Source organism: Columba livia, chromosome 39 (assembly GCF_036013475.1).
Source record: "Columba livia isolate bColLiv1 breed racing homer chromosome 39, bColLiv1.pat.W.v2, whole genome shotgun sequence".
Classification (NCBI taxonomy): Eukaryota; Metazoa; Chordata; class Aves; order Columbiformes; family Columbidae; genus Columba; species Columba livia.
The window spans coordinates 30,147-30,857 of record NC_088640.1 but is presented as its reverse complement, the minus strand read 5'-3'; positions in this window follow the sequence as shown (position 1 = coordinate 30,857).

The following is a 711-nucleotide window of genomic DNA, read 5'->3' as shown; positions in this document are numbered from 1 at the left end:
TGTTCGGGTGGAACCAACTGACCCTGAAACCAGTAGAAACCAGTATAAACCAGTACAAACCAGTATAAACCAGTATAAACCAGTACGAACCCATACACACCAGTATAAACCAGTACAAACCAGTATAAACCAGTATAAACCCATACACACCAGTAGAAACCAGTATAAACCAGTACGAACCAGTATAAACCAGTATAAACCAGTACGAACCCATACACACCAGTATAAACCAGTACAAACCGGTATAAACCCATACACACCAGTCTAAACCAGTACAAACCAGTATAAACCCATACACACCGGTACAAACCAGTACAAACCAGTATAAACCCATACACACTGGTATAATCCAGTACAAACCAGTATAAACCAGTATAAACCCATACACACCAGTATAAACCAGTACAAACCGGTATAAACCCATACACACCAGTCTAAACCAGTACAAGCCAGTATAAACCCATACACACTGGTATAAACCAGTACAAACCAGTATAAACCAGTATAAACCCATACACACCAGTCTAAACCAGTACAACCAGTATAAACCCATACACACCGGTATAAACCAGTACAAACCAGTATAAACCCATACACACCGGTATAAACCAGTACAAACCAGTATAAACCCATACACACCAGTCTAAACCAGTACAAACCAGTATAAACCCATACACACCAGTCTAAACCAGTACAAACCAGTATAAACCC